Source organism: Lagenorhynchus albirostris, chromosome 8 (genome assembly GCF_949774975.1).
Source record: "Lagenorhynchus albirostris chromosome 8, mLagAlb1.1, whole genome shotgun sequence".
In the NCBI taxonomy this organism is placed as follows: domain Eukaryota; kingdom Metazoa; phylum Chordata; class Mammalia; order Artiodactyla; family Delphinidae; genus Lagenorhynchus; species Lagenorhynchus albirostris.
In genome coordinates this window covers 63981067-64004356 of record NC_083102.1, presented here as the reverse complement: position 1 = coordinate 64004356, position 23290 = coordinate 63981067, and positions in this window count along the sequence as shown.

Below are 23290 nucleotides of genomic sequence, written 5' to 3'. Positions count from 1 at the left end.
AAAATGTCTATTCAGATCCTCTGCTTATTCGTAAATTGAATCTTTTTTTTTTTTCCTGCTATTGACTTGTATGCGTTCTTTATATATTTTGGATATTAGCCCCTTATCAGCTATATGATTTATGATAACTTCTTACGTTCAGTAGGTGGCCTTTTCATTTTGTTGGTGGTTTCCTTTACTGTGCAGAAGCTCTTTAGTTTGATGTACTCCCACTTATTTATTTTTACTTCTGTTGCCTTTGCCATTGGTGGCAAATGTAAAAAAAAAAAAAGAATTATTGCCAAGACTGATGTCAGATAGTTTACTGCCTATTTTACTCCAGGAGTTTTATGATTCTAGGTCTTACGTTCAAGCTTTTAAACAGTCTGCTCTCTGTGCAGTGTCCTGGGAGTGGCAGCATGCCAAGAACTATCCTCTGATTATTATAGTCCCGCAGGACCCAGAAATGCAAGCTCAAGCAAGGGTATCAAGGGACATCCCTTGGGCAGCAGGCATCCAAAGTAAAAACCAAGACACCAGACACACATAGACGTATTTCCCTCCGGGAAATACCGGCACTCTAGAGTGTGGCAGAGGAAGAGAGTAAAGACCACCCATCCTCTGTGGTCTCTGGAATGGATCACAGTTGGCCCTTAAATGTGTGTTTAATTAGAAGCCTGCCCCTCAAGCTGCAGCTATGATGATAAGCTAATAGGCTTCTTTCACAGAAAGACTGAGCTCCTGGGGCTACTGCCTCTTGCTGTGCCCTAAAGATGTTAGCCATTTAAGAACTTTTTCTCCACTGGTTATAGTCCTGTGGGACCCACAAGCATAAGCCCCATAGTTTTGTTGTGGTGTGTGTAATTAGGACCGTGCACAGTGTATTTTAGAAATTCTCACTTAAAACACAAATGTGTTAAGCCATTGACACCTACCAATATTTTCTGTCTTATTACGAATGTTTATTAAGTATGTACTATATGCCAGGGGCTATAGATACAGTAGATACAGCAGGGAACAAAGCCCATGAACCAATGGACTCATTCTAAAGGGGAAAGAGTCAACAAATATACTTCAAAGAAAATACAAATTTCAAAGAAAAATAAGGCAAGGAAATAGAGTGATGGAATGTTGTTTTCCACTGGGGGACCAGAGAATTGCTCTCTGAGGAAGTGATATTTGAACAGAAAATTGAACAAAGGAGAATGAAACTGAGGAAGAAAACCAGTTAGGAGGCTGCAGCCATAGCCCTGGTAGAAATATCCAGGACCGCTGCTGGTGCATTGGCAGATACAGTGTTGTAAGATGCAGAGAGAAGCAGAGTTCAAGAGAGATTTACAGTTTAGGAGAAAAAATATTTAAAAGTATAATTCTACTAGTAGAATTATTTAATTTTTTAATTATTTAATTTTCTCATTAAACAGCTACTGTAAATTTCAGAAGGGACAAAGGTGGGAAGACTTTTACATGCAGATCATACAATTTAAAACGAAAGAACCATCTTCAACATAGTAGAAAAATCAAATCCCTAAGACTTCTGAAAGAGAAAACTGTCAATTTTCCGCTATCATCAACAAAAGGATAAACTCAGTAGCATCATGATTAAAACACTTAATAAGGAAGAACTGTATAAAAGACGGAGATAATTACAGCCATGTAAACCACTACCATTGATGGTTATATTAATTGTTCTAGACAAAGAATATAGCATGTAGTTACCTTACAATCTGTGATACAAACTGTATAAAACAAAAGATAGGGTAATTTGCTTTATGGTGCTAACCACAACAAATGATAGCTGGGTTCTCAGAGTTTACTAGCAATAGTTACACATTTTACTCAGAATGTTGCTTTACATTTATCAGGCTTGCATATAATTTCCCTGAAATGTTAAAATCTTGTGCGTCAAAAATAAACATACCATTTTCTTTATTTTGTGCCTAATGTAGTTAACAATAGATAGCCTGTGTACACCCACATATAAATAGCTTGGAAATCTCCAAGGAATAATAAAAATGTAATGAAAATACTTAATAAATTTAGTTCATTATTTTACCAGGGTAAATGGATACACGAAACCCAATTAGTGCCCAAATAGTAATCAGTGATTTGTTATTGTTTGTTTCATTCTCTAATTCTAGACTCTCTATATAAATTTGAGATATAGAAGAGGCAGCTAGCAACAAGACTAAGCTTTGAAAAATCATAATGCAAATACTTCAAAGAAAGTATGTCTTCTCTGGAACACTGCACAGTGCTTATATATACGTGATTGGTTTAAGCTGCTGATCTCTTAATTTCAAACGCATTTTTAAAACCCTCCACTTGTACCCCTCTCCCCTTATGATTACTGTTTTTGATATCTTATTTTACATCTAATCATTTTGTGTATCCCTTAACTGCTTATTGGGGATATAGATAATTTTACTACTTTTGTCTTTTAACCTCCCTACTAGCTTTGTGTGTAGATGATTTCTTACCTTTACTATATGCTTGCCTTTTCTGGTGAGCTTTTTCATTTCATAATTTTCTTATTTCTAGTTGTGACCTCTTCTTTTTTCTCCTAGAGAAGTTCCTTTAGCATTTGTTGTAAAGCTGGTTTGGTGGTGCTGACCTCTTTTAGCTTTTGCTTGTCTGTAAATCTTTTGATTTCTTCATCAGATCTGAAGGAGAGCCTTGTTGGGTAGAGTATTCTTGGTTGTAGGATTTTCCCTTTCATCACTTTGAATACACTGTGCCACACCTTCTGGTCTGCAGTTTCTGCTGAAAAATCAGCTGATAGCCTTATGGGAGTTCCCTTGTACGTTATTTGTTGCTTTTCCTTTGCTGATTTTAATACTCTCTATCTTTAATTTTTGTTGTTTTATTTACAGTCCATCATGCTTACAATCTTTACTCTGAACTCTTTCTTGGGTAGATTGCCTATCTCCACTTGGTTCTTCTGGGGTTTTATCTTGTTCCTTTGTCTGGAACATGTTCCTCTGCAGCCTCATTTTTGTCTAAGTTACTACTGGTATTTTTATGTATCTAGTAGGTCAGTTACCTTTCTAGCCTTGGAGAAGTGGCCTTTGTAGAAGTCCTGTGCGTCCCTGCAGGTCACTCCCCTCTCATCACCCAAGCTGTATGCTCTAGGGATTCCCCGTAAGAGGGCTGTGTGGGTCCTTCTATTGAGGCGGGCTGACAATGTGGGTGGTCTGATAGGCTTGGCTGGCCCCAGCGCAGTTGTTGCCAAGCCCTGCCTTGTGCAAATGCGGCTGTTGGTGGTCAGAGGGGCCTGGTCACGAGGCAGCTGGCTGCGCAACCCTAAGAGGCCCCGGGACTCATGCTGGCTCACCAGTGGGTGAGGTCAGGATCCAGAAGACTCCAGGGCTGCTGCCCCCTCCACTGGTGGGGGAAGCCATGTCCTAGGGTTAGTACGGGACTACTGGCAGGAAGAGCCGGGTCCTAGAGTCTGGCTACAGGGCCCAGGAATCCCAGAGCCAGTGTCAGATCACTGGAGCGGGGGGGGGGGCACGGGGGGGGAGGGGCGCTTCTCCTTACACAGCTGGGTATGGGGTCCGAGATGTCCTGAAGCTTGCGTTGGCCTGCTGGTGGAAAGGAACGGGGCCAAGCCGGTCCCAGGGTAGGGTCTGGCCTGCTGTAAGCTGTAGGATGGCGGTTTTCTCGCATCTGGTATCTGGCTCCCTGGTGGTTAAGACTGGTCTGGAGGCTCGTGCAGGCTTTCTGGAGAGTAGCGGCGTCTCCAGACAGCTGTGGGCTCAGGAAGACTTGAGGAAGCCTGTCTGCTTATGAGTGAGGCTCTGTCCCCACCCAGTGAATTGTTTGGCCCAAGGCGTCCCGGCGCCTGCGCCTACAGGCTCTTGGGCGGGGCCCGGTTTTGGCGCTAATAAGCGAGAGGGAGGGTCCCACCTGGCGTTGCTACCAGAGGCTTCTGCGTAGAAAGAGCTTCCAACCGCGGCTGCGGCCGGTGCCTGGTCTCCAGGGAGCTCCGCCACTTCGGGGAACTCTCCAAGACTAGCAGGTAGGTTTGGCCCAGGTGCCTATCAAATTACTGCTTTTGCCATGGGTCTCGGTGCATGTGAGGTGTTGCGTGTGCCTTTTAGGGTGAAGTCTGTTTCCCTCAGCCGTCTGGTACTCCCGAAATTAAGCCGCGCCGGCCTTCAAAGCCAAATGCTCTGGGGGCTCGTCTTCCTTGTGCAGGACCCCTGGGCTGGGGACCCCAATGCGGAGCTCAGAACCTCACCCCTATGAGGGAACGTCTGTACTATAATTATTCTCCAGCTTGTGGGTCACCCACCTGAGGGTGGAGGACTTGATTATATCACTAGTTTGCCCCTCCTGGCCGTCTCTTTGTGATGCCTCCTTTACGTCTTCAGTGGTAGGTCTTTTCTGGTAGATTTTGTTTTTTTCATAGACGGTTGTTCTGCAGATGGTTGTGCTTCGGGTGTTCACAGTGCTTAGCTGGCGTGTGGTCAGACAACAAAAAGAAATTCAATGTTACCATTTAAGGCAGATAAAGAGGAATTTGGACGGGAAAAAAAGAGGATCCTAAAAGGCTGCCGACAATTCACAACGGCACTTTAACACTGAAGCAGCCTGGTGGCGTTGTTCTCTTCTAAGGACTGTTTGTTGCCAGCCCACTGAAATAAAAAACGAGCACTACTGGTATTATTAAAAGATGAATGAATGAAAAAAGTAGAAAATCTCATTAAACCCTGTCAACAGCTACAATTCATTATGAGCATCCCCATATAGCAGCCAATAATCCAATAATAATATTATGTTTTAAATAGTATGCCTAAATGGACCTCATTACAAATAGTTGCAGCATGACACTCCATAAATGTCACACAATGAACTTGTTTTAGTTCAAACCTCTTCATTTGAGTAATATTTCATAAAAGTTGACTATTAAGGAAAATAAACCAATGCCTTAAGAAACTGACAACATAAAATACCTGAAATGTTCATCTTTTCTTTTTTTAAATCTGTAGACTGCCCTCCTTTAGCTTCTGTCAATGTTGATAAACTAAGCTTTGCTTCGTTGTTCTGATTCATCTGGGTTTACCTTGCCATCCCTCACAGATTTTTCTCATAGCCTTGTTTTCTTGGCCTCTTCTCCTAAGCACCCCCAACACATTTACATGCCAGTTCTTCAGTTTGGTGTTTTGCTTGTTAGACCTGTTACAGCAAATAAGCTTAGACTCTTTGGCCCCTTCTAATATTCCCCCACCATTCACTGCCCAAAATATTTTTTCCATTTTTTTTCTTCTTAATTTCTCAGAAGACACCTCACAGGAAAATTTTAACTAAGTAAAAAAGTGAGAAGAATATGGAAAGTTCAGATGTTAGCTCCATGTATGAGGAAATAAAAATTTGAGAAAGATACATTTAGAAAGAAAATTTTAGGACAATATGAGCAGTACTATCAGGGGGAAAAGTTCCCATATTAAAATGAGGGAGAAATTTGGGATGAACAATATACTGTGATTCTGCTCTGTGGTAAAAACAAAATGAATTAAATCAATAGAATTAAACAAATGTGACTCAGAAAGCATAGGGTGTTCATAGATAAATGAATAAAGAAAAAGTGGTATATATTTATATATACACATACAATGGAATATTCTGCCTTTTAAAAAAGAAAAGGTGGAGATACACACACACACACACACACACACACACTGGAATGTTATTGTGCTTTTAAAAGAAGGAAATTCTGCAATGTGCAACAACATAGATGAACATTGAGGACATTATGCTAAGTGAGATAAGTTAGTCACAGAAAGACAAATGCTGCATGATTCCACCTATATGAGGTGTCTATTGCTTTTCTTACCTGTGGGAAGGTAGATGATGATGATTCTCTAAATGCCCTCTCAAAAGATTATGTTTGCTTGCTGTTTTATTTTTTGTGTTGTTATGTATGCCTGCAGGCTGAACCATTTTATGGCTTCCTTTTCATTCCAGTAGAACATTTGAACTTTTATTTATTTGTTTTATATTCCCAGGAAAGCGAGAAACAATGCTGCTTCTTTGTTTTGACTAGAAAAGCACAAAAAGTCAAGGTAGGATACAGAGTTCAGTGAGAATGAAATCTCCAAGCAGTTTCCACACAAGCCAGGACATTTTGTCAGATAAGGTCTAAACCAGAGAGTTTTCCTCTTCTTTCTATCAATTGTATTATCAGAAAGTCAGAGATATAGCCAAAAAAATCACAAAAATCTGAGGTTGAAGGGGGAGGACAGGAATGGAAGGCTACTCAGAAGCATCCACTTCCTCACTGAAGAACATATTATTAGTAGATTTTACTGGTAGAATTGTCACTTTAAAGTTAATAGGAGAGAAAGAGAAATGTTAACTGTGATGAAAGGGTGTAGTGCAACATGTCAGTGGATTCTTGGGCCCTTGTTCAAGAGATGTGAGCTTCCTCAATTGAGAACATGATTTCCTGCTCTCCTTTTCTTTCTTTCTTATAAAAAATAACTGTTATTTATTGATTATGTTAACAGAAGGAAAGTGACATGAACTAGGGATTAGATAAGTAAACTTAAATATCATCAAAGAGTCTGTAGGGAGATGGGAGACCACCTGAAACACTTAGGAATTGGAAGTAGGAGGTCTTAGGAGAGGCAGAGAGAATGCAGATATAAAAGAATCAGATCAGTCGTTTAACCTCATGTAGTCATTCTAAAGATCAATTATATCTTTGAAAATGTAACTTTCAATTCAGTAAGTATATTTTTAGTGCCTGCTCAGGCCATGTATATAACACTGAAGAAATGTAGTGCCTTTTAATTGCAATCAAAGAGCTTACAGCAACATTTTCCACAGCTGTGATGAGTGTTGTTCACAAGTTACATGATAAATATCACCTATGGGTGCTGGAGAGGGCAAATGAGCCACTAGTGTTAACAGCTTTAATTGGTAAAAGATTTCTGGAGAACAGACTGTCAGTATAAATCAAAAGCTTAAAATTTTGTGTATTTGATGGTCAATATCACTAATCATTAGGGAAATGCAAAATGCACATTAACACGATGAGATACCACCTCACATCCATTAGGATGACTATGGTCTTAATTTCCTAGGGCTGCCATAACAAAACTTCACAGATCCAGTGCTTAAACAACAGAAATTTATTTTCTCACAGGACTGGAGGCTAGAAATCCAAGTCATGGTGTTGGCAGGTTTGATTTCTTCTTAGGCCTTTCTCCTTCACTTGCAAACGGCCACTTTCTCACTGTATCCTCACGTGGCCTTCCCTCTGTTCATGCATGGAGAGAGAGAGATCCCTGATACTTCTTCCTCTTCTTAAGGATACCAGTCCTACTGAATGAGGAACCCATCCTTATGACCTCATTTAACCTTCATTACATCCTTAAAGCCCCTGTCTTCAAATATAGTCACACTGGTGGTTAGGGCTTCAATATGTGAATTTGTTGGAGGAGGGGAGGAATATAATTTAATCCATAACAACCTCATTGTTTGCAATAGGCAAAAAGTAGAAATAATCCAAATACCCACGAATAGGGAATTAAATAAACACATGACTGTACATTCATATAATGGAATGCTATGCAGCCATTAAATGATTTACGTGTATATTTATTAACATGGAAAGATGCCGTGATATAGTTAGATGAAAAAAGGCATGTTTCAAAGCATCATGTATAGTATGATCTCATTTTGTAAGTATAGAAAAATGCATAAACAAATACATTTTTGTATTTCTCTTTTTCTCCCCCCGTTTCCCCTTTCTCTCTCCCTCTCTCTCTTTCTCTCTCACTCTGTCTCTCATATATATATATATATATATATAATCATCTGGAAAGATATACATCATAGAGTGTAGGAATAATTGTATTCGATGGTGGTTTATGGTTAATTTTTCCCTTCTATTTCAGAATAATTTTATTGCCCGAATATCTGAATATGTGCATATTTTATTCATATCTTCCCAAATATAAAGTTATTTTCATTTAAAAAATTATTACAATTGAAATTGTAATTAACAAAGAAATGAGAATCTTCAAGCCTTAAAAGGTAACCTGAAATAAATAGGCTAAGGAATCTATTGCTTATTTTATAGTATCCTCCTTAGTTAGTACCAAAACCCAGAGGCTATGATTTTTTTTTAATTATTTATTTTTATTTATTTTGGCTGCACCGGATCTTAGTTCCAACGTGCAAACTCTTAAGTTGCGACATGTATATGGGATCTAGTTCCCCGACCAGGGATCAAACCCAAGCCCCCTGCTTTGGGAGCACGGAATCTTACCTGCTGGACCACCAGAGAAGTCCCCAGAGGATGTGAATTTTACTCAAGGTCTGCCACTGAGTTTTCAACACATACATATCCATTTCTTGAATTTTTTCATCCGGGCACTATTCTTCAGAAAGCCTTATCCTTAGTGCTGGAAAATGATTACTCTTCTGCCTGGTAATAGGTGAATGGCACAACCCTGACCCTGTAATAATCTGGCGTTCAGTGGGCTTTCTTCAGCTCCTTGAATGAGGGGCAGGCTGTAGAACAGCTCTTTACCAATTCATTCCCTTTTTCCAGTCTAAGTACTGCTAGAACAGATTCTCTCCTATGGTATAAACCCAACTGACATTTAATTCACCTACTGGCAGCCACCCAACCCTATCTGGACAAGCAGGTGTCACTCAACAGAGGACTTCAATATTTTATTCTATGGCGTTTATCAGCTTTTTTTTTTTTTTTTTTTTTTTGCGGTACGCGGGCCTCTCACTGTTGTGGCCTCTCCCGTTGTGGAGCACAGTTTCTGGACGCGCAGGTTCAGCGGCCATGGCTCACGGGCCCAGCCGCTCCGTGGCACGTGGGATCCTCCCGGACCGGGGCACGAACCTGTGTCCCCTGCATCAGCAGGCAGACTCTCAACCACTCCGCCACCAGGGAAGCCCATATCAGCTATTTTTAAGACGTTGAAATGATCTTGGCAATACCATTTGAAGTAATCCCTCACTCCTCTTACCACCACTGAAACAGAGCTCCTGCTCTGCTTTTAGCTTTATTTCAGCCCTGGTACCTATGAGGCCTATGGACGTTATCAATCAAATCAACTTTATGAAGTTCTTTTGTGAAAACACTGCAAGGCATTGGACAAAAATCAACACAGAAATAACTGGAGAAACAACCATTTAAGCTCAATTAAATTAAGGAGTTTATAGTTTCACCTCAAAGCATAAGTATAGTTAGAGAAATAGTTTTGGAGGAATACACCCAGTCTACTGAATTGTTTTCAAGCCACCTGTTCTCAGAATCTAGCTTCATTGTGGCAGAAATGACAACAGCAGTAACTAGTTTAGCAGAAGGGGAAATATTCTCTTAAAAAAGAGGAGAATTTCTGCCTTAACTTTCACATTTTAGAAGAAATGAAGAATTGATTTAAAGATTGTTTATTTTGTTGAGTAGAAGCCATTTGTTTCTTTTTGGATATACAAAAGTAGACCAGAAGCTTAATCTAGATGAAGACCAAATTGTTTTTTATAATAAAGAAATCAGATGTACTCCCAGGCATCTGGGGAGACAGGAAAAGGGTCTTAGTCAAAAAGACTGGTAACATGGCAGCAAAAGAACCTACAGACAAAGATGACAGCAAGAAATCCCTAATCCCCGTGAGACCTGGGAATTTTTTTAAGAGCAATGTCATGTATTCAGATTCTGCTCTGTTGCTGGGTTCCCCTTATGTTACTCACATCATCAGTAAACAGCTGTTGGACACATCAGTCTTACATTAAGGATGCTGTGAGGAGTAAGGGAAGGAGTGCCCAGTGTGTGAAGCTTTCTGGAGATGACAGCAAGGAAAGCAATTGTTAGGAGACAGCAGAGAAGCAAGCTTGGTATGCGCCAACTCAGGAGTTCACATAGCTCCTGTCCTGTTTTCCCAAAACCTACCAGAGAAAGATTTGAGGAGGAAGGAGGTGGGTTCAATCCAGCCCTTACATGAACAGGGGTATGCAGGTATCAGTAATGTGGGTACTAACACTTGATGGAAAACTACATTGTGCCACGTAGTTTACATCACCACTTCAAGATAAGTATTTATTATGCGTCCCTACCCCAAGATAAGAAAACTGAACCATGAAGACTGAACTAAGTAATTAGTTCAAGGTCACATAGGAGTCACTGACAGAACCAGGATGGGAGCCCAGATGGAACTGCCTCTCATCTCTGCATCTGTTCACCATGCTCTGTACCTCTGTAGAAACACCTATCTGAAAGTTCAAGGATTCTTTAACGCTTGACTGGTAGGTATGCCATTTGGAGGCTTCTAATGGCAGAACCACCACATTCAGAGCAGAAGGTCAGCATTTGACTTTGCCAGAGCAACCAAAAATGACCCACGTGCTTCATCAGCATCTAGTGACAACTCAGTAAACTACATGAGTGTAGGGCCATGTCTCTTTTCTATCCATGACTCCCTGTCACAAAACCCGTGTGCTAGATGATTTGTTGAATAAAAGACTAGTGCATAAAGGAAAAGTTTGATCTGATGATTTTTAAATGAATATCCATGCCTAATCTTCTTTTCTCAATCAGCTCTAGAAGAGGAATTTCACATTGAATACAACTGATAAAGTTCACTTTAAAAGAGGCTTTTCTTGGGCTTCCCTGGTGGCGCAGTGGTTGAGAGTCTGCCTGCCGATGCAGGGGTCACAGGTTCGTGCCCCGGTTCGGGAAGATCCCACATGCCGCGGAGCGGCTGGGCCCGTGAGCCATGGCCGCTGAGCCTGCGTGTCCGGAGCCTGTGCTCCACAACGGGAGAGGCCACAGCAGGGAGAGGCCCGCGTACCGCAAAAAAAAAAAAAAAAAAAAAAAAAAGAGGCTTTTCTTAACTTGAAAAACTAATGCAAGTAATTCATGTCCTTAAAGAAAAATTAGAAATTGCAGATAAGCAAAGTGAAAAAAATGAAACTACCCGTAATCCCAGTGCCTAGAGATCAGTTGTATTAATTCTCAGACATGGAGTACTCTTCTCTGTGAATAATGCTCAGAAAACCGGGGCTCCCTTTTCCAAAAAACCACTGGGTACGCACATGTATTTGAACCAGCACGGGTGTCCTAGTCATGGCAGCTGTGTGACTTGATACTTTGCACTGAAGGGGTTGGTTTCAGCATTGCCACAGCAGAGCAGCAGTAACAATAGCAGCTGAAAAATCTCTGTAAAGCTCTTTTGGACTGAGTGAATCTGTGTGTTTCTTGCATAATTCAGAAGAAAGAGGGACTCCCACCTTCTCACCATATATTTTCTGCACTTGCTGCCAATCTGGCATAGAAATGATCAAATTAGACTGTATTTGAAAAATAAAAGTTCTGTTTTTACCTGTACTTCAGGCCAGACCCATTATATAAATTATGCGACAGTGACCATTCTGATATATAAATATTTAACCTAGCAGGTTTAATTTATATATTGATATGTCCCAAGTGTATAGAAGAGTGCCTGCTTCATAGGAAATGATTGAGTTAACTCATTTGGAAAAGTTTTTGCAATGGGAATTGCTGCCCCCGAAGGCCTATCATTAATGCTTTAGCTTCATATTGTCAAAATACCTATGATGAGACATGCAAACAATACTAAGGTCCTTACAGGTGAATGGCTCCAGCTTACCTCCCTAATCCTCTATTTTATTTTCTCTTCTCTTGTGTTGTATCCCTAATGCTCCATGTTCACCACCAACAGATAAACAACAATAAAGATATTTATGAGATCTCCCAGCTAACTTCTTTTTTCCCAAGGACATCTATAGCTATTTCATTGTATTGATAATAGTTATCATTTATTGCAACACTGTGTCAAATGCATTACATTCATTGTCTCATTATCTGATTCTGCAAATTGGTTGTTGCTATTAAGCCTACCTTATAAACCAAGAACTGAGGCTCAGAGAAGGGAAATGACTTGCTTAAGCTCACACAGCTACTAAGTAGCAGAGCCTGGATTTAAGTGCTGGTGTATGTTATTTTAAAGTCCATCCTCTTAATCACTACTTGTCACAGTTGACAAGGGACTTGGAAAACATGGATGTCCTCAGATGAAGGAACTGAGAATGCAAACTTTTACTATGCTCTGATTTTTAGCAGATACTAAATTGTGTCCCTTGATTACAATGACTCCCTAAGAGGCAGAACTTTAAGCAGTAAATATGAAGGGAAAAAGTCCCAGGGAAGATCTGCTGACCAAGCCAATTCCTTCTATCAAAGATGTGCAGGTGAAGATGCTCTGAGAACAGCAAGGGCCAAAACACTTTCTGAATTTTCTGAGTATAACATGGTGACTTTGGGAAAAATATGATTTTTCCTACCAAAATACCAAACTGCTAAAATGATTGTAAATTCCAGCTTGACCCTTTGAGTGTCTGTCTCCCAACCAGAGTGGGTAACTACACTTGTGAAACAAGAGGTTTCAAATACAAAGAAAATCAAGACTGGCTACACTACAACCCTCTTTGTGGAAAGAATATTTTATTTGATCATATCAGTGGTAATAATATTCTGATGGATTAAAAATACTATTCAATTTCACTGATAGCTTTATCCACTGAGTAAAATGAAGCTACATTTTAGATTATGAACCAAATACATATTCTATAAAGTAAAATAAATTAATTAGTTAAGGCACAAATACTGAAAGTACAGTATAAATGTCATACAATGCAGTTTTATATAAACCTCTAGCTCCTGATTAGGAGCTAGGAAGTCTTTTTCTTCCTATGCTCTTCAAGTTATGTTGATCTCTTCTGGGAGACTTGGTTTTCTTGGGCCAGATCAGCTGCTGCAGTTTGAACGTTTTTGTTTGAGAATCTGCATAGTTAGTCTCTACTTATGAACTTGTTCTGTTTGCTTTAAGGACTTTTCTTGCTCCCTTCATGCTCTGCATGTATGCCACTGATTCTGTATTCCTCTAAATAGAAAAAATATTGTATATCTACAATATTATACATTAGTTCCATTTTTTAACTTGAGCCCTCAGTGCTATAATTTTCTATAAATTCTTCCTAATTTAAGTAACGACTTAGGTAGGTAATTACTTAACAATGTGGAGAATAGAAATTTAGATCTTTTTGGTTGATTATTCCTTTCATCAATATTAACTATCTTTTTTCTCTGTTTAGCACTTTTTGTCTTGAATTTATTTAGTCTATTATTTCAATTATTACACTTTCTTTTTGTGACCAGTTGCTTGTAATTCTTTGAATATCCCTTTATTCTGAAACTTCCTGGCATGGTTTTTAAAATCTGGGAATCTGCCTTTTGAGAGATAGGCACAACACACTAGCATTTACTTCGATTACCTTATATGTTTAGATTTATTCCTCCCTTCTCATTTTGTGCATCCAATTCCCAAGATTTCTAGTCTTTTGAAAAATGTTATTGATCTTTTGCTGGATTGATCTAGTTTTTTTAATCTACCTATCTTTTGGGAGGTTAATTTAGTTTTCTTTGTATTGTTTTTCTTGTACTTGTTTGAAAGTTATACATTCTGTTTTTAATTCTCCTTGTGATTATCCACACATTCTGAAACATAATTTTAAAAATGTCTCAAATTAATCAGTATTAAAATTTCTACCCAACAAGATAATAGCAAGAACTCTTTTCCACTGTCTTGCTACCCATGTACCCCTATTTTATATTTTGATATAGATTGAAATTTTTGACCCAAATTATTTTTTAAGTTATTTACACATTTAAACATACTTTAAACACTATTTTCTTTTATCACCATACTTCTTGCAATTCTTTTTTCATCTTGGATTCAAATTTTTCTTGCTCTGGAATATGAATAATTATTTCAGAGTGTGTTTACTAATTATAAACTCTTTTGAGCCTTTGAGTGTCACTGTAATCTGGTTCACTCAACTCTGATTCAACCCCTCTTCTAGCTTGCCTTCCTATTCTTCAGAGTCTTTCTTTTGGAAACTATGGTTCCAATCCCCCCAGAAGCTAGGTATCTCTATGGGACCTCAGCTCTGCCAAGCAGATGCACCCATATGAGGCTCAGAGATGGCAATGTGCACCTGCAAGTGAAGGCCATGTGCAGAGAGAGCTGGTCTTTGGGGAAGCACAATATTAACGGCATCAGATTCCTCTGGGGGCTGTAGCTGAGTTCCTCATGTCCAGATCTGAGCATCATGGGCACTGAGCAGAAAATGGCCACAGTCATGGACTTTTGCTGGCTCCATCTGGTGGTGTGGGTGAGTGCTTCTGCCTCTGGCTGCATTGTTTAATAAGTCCTTTTCTGCTTAAACTTGATAGAGACAATTCCGTGATCTGCCCCTAAGAATCCTAAGTGAATCAACTTTTGTGTTGGAAAATGTATTTATTTTGCTCCGATCTTTGAATAATAGATTCACTGGGTATGAAATTCTAGGCTCAAATATATTTTCCTTCAGATTTTTTATATTATTCTAGTTTCTTCTTGCAACTAATATCTCTGCTTCTCCTTCCCTGGTTAATCTGTTTCTTCTCTCTGGAAGTTTTAACAGTTTTTTCCTAAGTTTATCCTAAATGCATCTTCCGTTTATCTAGATATGAGTTGATATTGTTGTTTTTCCCTACTTAGTCCTCAATGGGCCCATTCAGTCTGACATTTAATGCAGAGAAATTCTTCTCTTTTACTCTTTGCATGTTGCCTTCCATCCATTCTTTTGGTCTCTTCTTCACTCTCCCAGGTGACTGATTTCAGAACTTCTTGACTTTTCCTACATATTTTTAAAATTACTTTTATACTCGTTATGCCTTTATTTAGTAACTGCGTATTATGTCCTATCTCTGTGCTTCCCAAACTTTCATATGTGTACAAATCACCTGGGGATCTTAGTAAAAATGAAGATTCTGATTCAGTATTGGGGTGGCACGTGAGATTCCGTATTGCTAACGAGTTTCCAGAAGATGCCAGTAATGCTGGTCTACAGCGGGTACCATGTATAGCACGGTCTTAGGAAACATGTCTGGCATTGCAGGTACTGACATGTGTACCGAAAGCACACGGACTCCACGGTCAGCCAGCATGGGGAATCCCCCTCCTACACTCACTAGCCATATGACCTTGGGAAAAGTGGCCTAGTCTCTTTGAGAATTCGCTTTCCCCTCTACAAAATAAAGATACTTGTCCCCATGTTTCAGATCTCCTGCAGTGATTGTGATTTTTAGCCTGTACACACCACAGGGGGCAAGAAATGGGAAAAGGACAACCTTGGGCTTCTGCTGTCAGGGATAGGCTTTAATGATGCCAGACAGAAAGTGTCTGCCCGGCGGGGAGGGCTCTATGCTCAGCTTGACCTCAGCCATGAAGTTGCTCTTTGAGTTGAAGGGATTGGAACAAAATGATCACACCTGTTTCATCCCCATACCTGTTTCAACCCCCAGCCACAGAAGAGGGACATGCACGTTCAAGTTCAATGAAGATCAACCTGCAAGGTCAGCCGCACAGAGAGAAAGTAAATCATTCTGTGATTAATGTAGTATATTGAAAGAACAGACTTGTTAAAAATATAAAGGCAGTACTTAGAGTGGAAATTGTGAAAATTTATGAGCAAAAAGTGAGGATGAGAGACTAATGTTTGCGGGGGGGCGGGGATCTTCTTGCCCTAAAGCCAGTTGACCGTAATGGTTTCTCTGAACAGAGGGAATGAAAAAGGAAGGAAGGAACAGCAGAGTAAATAAGGAAAGAAATCAACATTGAGTAGATGTTCCATGCCAGGCATTTTGCAAATCTTATTATGTAATGTGGGGTCCACCAAGGCTGAATTCAGCTCCCATCCCCACCAAGATACTGGCCTGTGAAAAGAACAGGGTGAACCACAAAGAGGATTGGTAGCCTCAAGCAGCAGAATGAGAGGAAGAATGGGCCCAGACAAATGCTAAAGCATTTTGTTTGATATCAGAAATTTAGTTTTAGATACGTGTTTGGTTATAATATTGCTGTTTACACATACAGGCAAGTGTTTGGTTATAGTTTTGCGGTTAGAAGGCCAATTTAATCAGCAGGCTAATTGAAAGATTTAGTCTTAGTACTGACATTTTTAGAAACAGAAAAATGTTAAATAGCCTTTGTTAGATCAAATACAAAAAGAAAAGAGCAGAAGATCACTAAAAGATCTTCTTTAGAAAGAATGGGTGACAAGTTTTCCAAGAACAAATTTTAGCCCCATTAATTCCCATAAAGTTTATCAGAAAATTGCTTAGTACTTTATTAGCCATGCTAATATCTTCCCAGAAGGAAGTCATGAATTACATTGCATAAAAAGATTCTGTCCCAAGTGAGGTTTGGGGAAATTTTTTCCTTGACTAGTATCAGTTTCATTAGTGGAGAAAAACCTACAAATTTAAAAGTAAAATCCACTCAATATAAGACATAGTTTGCTAAAAAAAAAATTAAAGGGACTTTTTTCCAAGAATTGTAAGTCATTTCTACTGGTGAGAAGGGTTGCTAGAGAAAGACCCCTACCTGGCTATTTCAGCCAGGGTTCAACTTTTCAGAGGAGATTGCAACATTGTGATTTATAATAAATATATATTTGGTCTTCACCCACAGATAGGCTCAGATTTGAGTTCTCAGACACCCTGTTGGTGTTCTAGAACTGCTTGGTATTATGTGGGAAGCACTCTGCACACACGCTGGAATTGGGTCCAGGAACACAAAAGAAGATGAAAGGGGTATGGGGCACCACATGACATGTCTTCAGTAGGGCGGTTTCTGTCCAGGTGGGCTATATGCTACAGCAGAACACATGTAAAGTGTCCAGCACTTAAAGTGAGCTCAAATCTACATTTTGTTCTTTCTTTCTTTTAACCTCCTGTCTACCATTCTTCTCTTTCCTTCCTGCCCTTCAGAGCTAAACTGACTTATGACAGTATTTCAGGGCTAACGAGGTTCTCTCCAGCCCTCACATCTTCATTTAGAGGTAAGAAGCTTAAAATCCAAGCAACTAGGATCAGGACCACACAGTACTGATGAGTTTCTTTCACCAAGTAAATATTTCAAATCCTCTTTTTTTTTTCATAAGGACTCAAAAAATGTACTTGAAAGGTAGTAGTACAGTTCACTGGAAAAAGAAATAGCAACATAAAGTGGGGGTGATTACAAGGCCTCAGATCAACTTTTGCCAGCTTCACCATTGGGACCATGGTCAGCCCTGGTTAGTGTCATCTCTGCTTAGGGCAAAAACAGCAGTAAGCAGAGAGAAAGCCTTCTTGTCCTGCCCACTGAGTATGTTCATCCGAAAGCAGGGATTCTTTACAAGCAGGGTCAGGGGAAGTGGGAGAAAAGGATCAAACCTGAATTTTCCAAAACATTGAAAGGTATTGATAGGGTTAACAAGAAAAGATTTATAATTAGGACAGGCTATCGGCTACACTCTGTTACTGAGCTTCTCTAAACTACAGTTTCCTGCAAAATGAAGCTAATAATACAGCTCACAAGGCAGATAAATGATGAAGTGCTGAGCTCAGTGCCGAGGATATAGCATTATATCAGTTAGCTATTGATGTATAACAAATATCCCCCAGATTCAGTGGCATGACAGCAGTAAGTTTTCATTCTCATACTCATATGTCTGGAGTTGACTAAGGTGACATCTTGAAGCTGCAGGTGTGCAGGGAAGCTGAGCAAGCTGTGTTCCACACATCTCCCTCCTCCTGGGACGAGCAGCCTCCCCGGGACATGTTTTTCTTATGGCACTGACAGAAGCACCACCACACAAGCACATTTCAAGCATTTGGTTATATAATGTCTACCAACATCCCACTAGCTAATGCAAAACACGTGGCCAAGCCTAGCATCAATCAGGCTGTGGGAAGGAGATAGGAGTTTTTCCTGAGCAATCGCACAAACTATTACTATCAACTTTCCTTTTTATATTAATATTCTTCTCATGTACAAAACCTCAAAAGTCTCATCTAGTCACAGCATCAGGTTCAAAGTCCAGGACCTTATGATCTACATTAGGTCTAAATGTAGCTCTTCTTCATCCAGAGGCCTCATAATAAAAAGACAGGTTATCTGCCCAGCACACATCCAACATACAGAGGTAGAACAGGAATGGAATAAAAGTAGTAAGAACTCTAATTAGAAAAGTGAGTACTTTTCCCAGACTGATTCCTGCCTGAGGAAAGATGGGAGTTGCAAGACCTTTTTATATCTCAAATGATTTCAGTCTTTTAGTTCAGGCTGGTAATGATTTTTCCAAGATGGCTCTTTTAAAAATGTTGCAAGTTCCAAACATTTTTGCACCAAAATATTAGTATGTGACACCCAAGATTCTTTTTGAGATATGCCTCTCTCTAGAGACTCAATTACAGATACTTCAGAGGTTTCTGGCTTCTACAGAACCAAGACCTTAATCTTTGTGGGAACTCTTTTGTCCAAGTAAAAGGATCTAGTGGGTACCCTAATCATTTCAAATGTCTTAGCAAAGGGACTTACAAGCACAGTCTTTACCCTGAGGCAATGTCCTACTGGCAGTCCCCTGAATTTGTTCTGTTCCTTGACACTGTGTCATAATGGCTATATGGCCTTGTTGAAGAATACTTCTATTTTCTGCTTCCACTCCCACTGATGTGGGAGTGGAATTTATTTATGAAACAGAACCTGATTTCTCTCCATGAGTAAGGGATTACCCTCCATACCATCATTCTTACACAGAGTATATTGGAAGTGCATGGAGCCCTGTAAATGTGGACATTGCTCCTGTAAATGTCATCTCAGACTATGGTTAAATCTAGGATAATATAGGCAATTTACAAAGCAAGAATCAGAGATACTCAGCAAGAAGGGCAAAATTAATGATTACACTTCAGACAAAAGGTCTGTTCTTGGGGCTGCTCTTTCCAATACAATAAGAGAAACTTAATAAAGTTTTTCAGAAAATATTCATGGATGAATTTACTGCAGCACAGTGAGCATTATTGATGAGTGAGAACAACCACCAGTGATTATTCCTGGGACCATGGTGTGAGGAGAGCAATTAACAGCCACTCAATTAAAAAATTTGAAGGAAATAAATGTTCATAATGGATGCCATGCAATTATGTGAAACTATACCTTCTCACAGTATCACTGGGGACTAGAAAATTATTCAGTATCATCAGTAGACCTACATTAGCCTAAAGGCTAAAGGCTAAAAGTACATTAGCCTTTTTGTGTGCCTTAAATCTGGACTGACATATGCAACTGTAAAATGCAAAGTTAAATAGAATTACCTAAAATCATGCTTTTGGTCCTATGTTTGCCATCCTTGGCATATAGAAGTGGCTTCTGATTTTCTCTCAAGTAGGATGGAAAGTATAATCACAGATACCCCCCACACCAGCCCCATACAACTATAGGCCATTCCCGGAACACACTTTCGATTTCTCAATTCCCTGTGGCCTCTTTTAGCCCTTCATTATCTCTGACCTGGATATGACAGTTGAGCTGTTCCATCAGCCTTAGTTCTTTTTTTTTTTTTTTTGCGGTACGCGGGCCTCTCACTGTTGTGGCCTCTCCCATTGCGGAGCACAGGCTCCGGACGCACAGGCTCAGCGGCCGTGGCTCACGGGCCTAGCCGCTCTGTGGCACGTGGGGTCTTCCCGGACCGGGTCACGAACCCGTGTCCCCTGCGTCGGCAGGGGGACTCTCAACCACTGCGCCACCAGGGGAGCCCAGCCTTAGTTCTTATTCCCTTGTCTTTAAAGCCTTGTTCCAATGCCATCTCCTCCATAAAGTGTTTCCTAATTACATTGTTAAGAATGATTACCTTTTCATAGCACCCTGTTTATCCCTCATTTGGGGATAATCACCATGTAATGCATTTTACTAGAGTGTGATGTATTGAAGTCTGTTGCCCATATTGGACAATAAGCTTCCTGTGGTAGTATATGGACTTTATCCCACTTTATCCTTTGCACACAATGTTTATTGTTCTAAATTCTATTTAATGCAAGACTTCTAGCAATTGAATCATTTATAAAATGATTCAGACTTAGCAGTATGCTCAGACCCCAGGTAGATCCCATTATCCTACTGACCTCAGTTCTTTATTTTTCGAAGCCATAGTTCTACAGTTAATCCCATGATCTCCAAGCCTTCAGAATAATCTTCCTATATCATTTCAAAACAAATATTCCAATTGGAATACTGCTAGCAATAATAGTCACAGGGACTCTCTAAATTATGAAGTGGATCTTTATGAAAATAAGAAATGATGGATATGCTCATATATGTATATGTAGGTAGAAGATTTTTCTGTTTCTGAGGCTACCCACAGATGACTGACTAATGTACCAGACTAGAAAAGACATAAAAGCTTATTTATAAAACCAAGAAATAAAGAAGAGCAATTCCTACTCTGCCTGTTGTCTTTCACTTAAGGGCTAAAGCATTTTTATGAACTCCTCCTTGACCACCATTTTGTTTATGATATAATAAAAACCTGGTATTTCCGTGCAATGGACAACTAGCTGGCTTGTTTTGCCATTTGTTTCTGGAATGTAGCAATGTGGGCTCACCATGGAAAGAAACTTGACCAAAAGCACTGGAGAGAATTCTACCTGTTACTTTTGCTAAGAGTACATTAGCCATTTTGTGTGCCTTAAATCTAAGTCACCTTTTTTTGTGTCTGTGTGCTTTATCACCCACAATTAAATCTGCTTGAATTTGAAAAAAAATTTTCTCACTTTAAAATATTACCTCTAAATAATATTAGTCATAATGCAGACCTTCATATGGATTTGCTTATGTTGGAATTGTATTATATTCTTAGAGTTTTCATATGAAATCCTTAAGCTGAATAAAGTGCATACTTAGTGTGTTCTCTCAAAAAAAAAAAAAGAGCAATTCCTGAATACTTATTTGATTGCTATATGGCATCTTGAGCATATATTTTATGAAGTCAAAGATGAATGAGACTGGCTAGGAAATCACGGAACCTAAGAGCTAATTGAGCACACATGTACTTTGTGAAGGTCAGGTGAGATGAACAACAAAGTTTTCTGAGAAAATTTGTATATGAATACTGAAGTTGAAGATTCCAGCTAGTCACTTCATATATTGTGTTTGGCCATCCAAAAATGCAAGCAATAATTAATAGTTGAACACTGGATTTCCCAAGATTTGTGACAATCTATCTGGGGGGGATGAGAAAATTTGAGATTACCCTAATTATGGAGAGTTATTTCATTATAAAAGGCAAGAAAAACCATATTGGATATATTATTACTGGATATTGAGTTTGTTTCTGTTTAAAATTTATGGTGAATTTGAGATACTTTTGAAATGATGAGTACAACCTAGCCATGAAAAATCATGAGTACAAAGTGCCTAAGTCTCACTGAAGTTTGTACCCATAAGTAAGAGAAATCAGTTGAGCCCTTACTTTTCTGAGTAGTTCTTCAGAGTGCATAATCATTGAGTGATAAACTCATATCTCTGAGAAGGGGAGCTTTTGAGATCACAGACCAAGGTTGTTACAGTTGACATGCTATATACCTGTGCCTAGAAGCCCAGCTCTGCTGCTCTGTGCCCCTCCCTTTGCCTCATGAATAGGATCCTTGGTAAGAGGACCTGCCATTACCAAGTCTCAGTCAAGGAGGTGCCATTAAACCTGCATCTTTGAGGAACCTCCACAATGTCCTCCATAGTGGCTGCACCAATTTACATTCCCACCAACGGTGTAGGAGGGTTGCTTTTTCTCCACACCCTCTCCAGCATTTATTGTTTGTGGATTTTTTGATGACAGACTTTGTGACTGGTGTGAGGTTATATCTCATTGTCGTTTTGATTTGCATTTCTCTAATAACTGGTGATGTTGAACATCTTTTCATGTGCCTCTTGGCCATCTGTATGTCTTCTTTGGAGAAAAGTCTGTTTAGGTCTTCTGCCCAGTTTTTGATTGGGTTGTTTATTTTGGTGACATTAAGCCACATGTGTTGTTTGTAAATTTTGGAGACCAATCCCTTGTCGGTCACATCATATGCAAATATTTTCTCCCATTCTGTGGGTTGTCTTTTCATTTTGTTTATGGTTTCTTTTGCTGTGCAAAAGCTTTTGAGTTTAATTAGGTCCCATTTGTTTATTTTTGTTTTTATTTCCATTACTCTGGGAGATAGATCAAAAAAGATACTGCTGCGATTTATGTCAGAGAGTGTTCTGCCTATGTTTTCCTCTAGGAGTTTTATAGTGTCTGGTCTCATATTTACGTGTTTAATCCTTTGGGAACTCTGCTCAATATTATGTAACAACCTAAATGGGAAAATAATATGAAAAAGAATAGATACATGTATATGTATGACTGAATCACTTTACTGTACACCTAAAACTAACACAATGTTGTTTTATCAACTATACTCCAATATAAAATAAAAAGTTAAAGAAAAGATAAGTAGATACAATACATGTGACAGCTTTTAAAACCCTTTTAAGGAAGTATAAAACTTTGCGATGTTATTTTTAGCAGGTACCCTAGTAACAAATATTAAACTTAATGTAATCTATTTCCATTTTGTGCCTGAGTATGTTTCTAAATTGCTTCAATATGAGTCAACATTTTTTCAGTGTGGTTGAGAAAAAAATTTTGGGTCAGAAAAAAACCCAAAACCCCTGCATCTTTCACCAGTCTCATGCATTCCAGCAGAAGGTGCCCCGGATGAGAGCTTGTCTGGTCATGGGACAGGGAATAGATGAGGGTGGGTAATTGCTCCACTATTTCCACTTGGCCCCTTGCCACTTACCAAATAAGTCTCTGTTCCTTTTTCATTTTTTTAAGTGCCTGGGAATGACTGCTCAATTCTATTGTTACATCTGAGTGAGTTACAGGAAAACCATAATCCGCTTTCTGGATGGCTCAAAGGAGGTATTTGTAACAATTATCTTAATGAAGGTGGAATAGGTATATTGTTAGTTAATGTAAGTGCATATTTTAAATCAGTTTTTCCTGTTGGTTATTTGTTTCAAGTCTTGTTGTTTTCAAGTTAATTACCTTCTGACTTCTTACTTTAAATCTCTGCTCTGTATTCATTTTATTATACAACTCTCTCAGAGAAACCTACCAGGTATCTGAATAATTCCAAATCTTGTGGCAATAAATCCTAAATGGTCTGATGCATTAACAATTAGTTTCCTGTATTCTCACTGTTTATTCCTCAACACTAGAGACTATGGTTTTCCCTTTCTTTGATCATTCTGAAGCATTTTTTTGTTTACTAGGGTTATACACCCACCCAACACCCAAAGGAAAGGATGGTACTATTAAGTGGGTTGCTCACGGCTATTCTATTTACACTCAAAACTATCCCAAATCCTAC